The sequence below is a fragment of the Octopus bimaculoides genome, chromosome 22 (genome assembly GCF_001194135.2).
Source record: "Octopus bimaculoides isolate UCB-OBI-ISO-001 chromosome 22, ASM119413v2, whole genome shotgun sequence".
Classification (NCBI taxonomy): Eukaryota; Metazoa; Mollusca; class Cephalopoda; order Octopoda; family Octopodidae; genus Octopus; species Octopus bimaculoides.
The window spans coordinates 22,364,791-22,366,205 of record NC_069002.1 but is presented as its reverse complement, the minus strand read 5'-3'; the positions used below and the strand labels follow the sequence as shown (position 1 = coordinate 22,366,205).

Sequence of the window (1,415 nt, the reverse complement as noted above, 5' to 3'; positions counted from 1 at the left end):
TTATATGTCTGTGCACACGTTTGAATGTGGTGTGTGCCAGAGGGTTTGCAAATCCAATGGGGGTCTTAAAAGACATGTTAGGATCCACAATGAGCAGAACTTACTTGCAGGTATTGGTAGTGCAAATCAGAGGTGCAATCTGTGTGGGTGTTTTTTCAAAACACTGTCTGGTTTAAAAAGCCACATCAGACGCCATGAAAGGGCTAAGGTGTAGGTGCAGGAGGTGGTCAAACTCTGTTTAAGGAGTAGACAACAACCACCATGTGTAGGTGTATGTGTACCTATATATTTACAATCATTTATGGGTATATCATATGCTTGTAGATGTATGTATTAAGATATATGCATCTATATGTACACATATATGTAGTTGTAGGTGGGTATGCATTATATCTGGGTATGTATGTGCGTGCGTATTGACAATTAAGTATGTATTATATGCCTGCATGCACATGTAGATGTATATACTGATGTATGAATACAGTTATGTGGATGTGTAGGTAGACTTATATGTATATGTATGCAGGTGTGTGTGTGGTTGTGTGAGTGTGTACGTGTATATGTGTATATATGTGTGTGTGTACGTTTGAGTGTGTATATATATATAAAGATGTGTGGGTGAGTGTCTATTACTGGCTATGGACTCTGGTACTCAACGCTACTTTTAGCCAGGGTTTGGACTGATTTATTCATCGATTGATTGTTTAGTCAATTAATTATTTACTCATTTGAGTAGGTGAAGGATTGGCTGATTGATGAATGAACTGATGTATTGGTTAATTAATAGCTAGAATAGTAAGTTATGAAAGATACTCAAATTTTAGGACTACCCCCATCCACTCTTGTCTCTATAATAAATAGTGTCCCATATATAAATTTAACAGTAGAAATGATGAGATATACTTACACGTGAATCACTGAGTTTATGAATAACTGCCTTAGAGGTTTATTAGTTAAGTGACTCTACGGAATCCTGCTGTCAGACATAAGAAATTTTTAAGCATAATCTAAGACAATGGGTCGGGTGCAATAGCTTTTGATCGTATTTTTACCTAAAATAACTGCAATTTGATAACATATAGGTATACTTTTTGGATCCTTGTGATTTGACGGCCAACACTTGTTTTCTTAACGAAACACTTTCAAACTTGGGACACTGGTAGAATGTGTCATACAAAACAACTTTTTCTCTTAGCCTTCTTAACAAAAAATTGTACATCGCAAGTTATTTCATGTTAAAGTTGTCGTATTTCTGTAATTTCAACCAATCACTGACGTCTATTCAGCTGAATACAGTCAGTGCTCTTTTGTAAACAGCCGGTGTTAAGTGTGTTATTCCCTGTGACATATTTCATCCGGTTTAATCGTAATTTATACGCATATATTGTTTATATAATAATTTACGCTGTGCGTAT

At 35.6% G+C, this 1,415-nt stretch overlaps 1 protein-coding gene across 1 annotated transcript in view; it reads right to left on the bottom strand.

The window, feature by feature from the left end:
* Positions 1-1,415, bottom strand: part of LOC106874360 (fumarylacetoacetate hydrolase domain-containing protein 2) — a 90,045-nt gene that overhangs the window by 40,514 nt on the left and 48,116 nt on the right. The window lies entirely within an intron of this gene.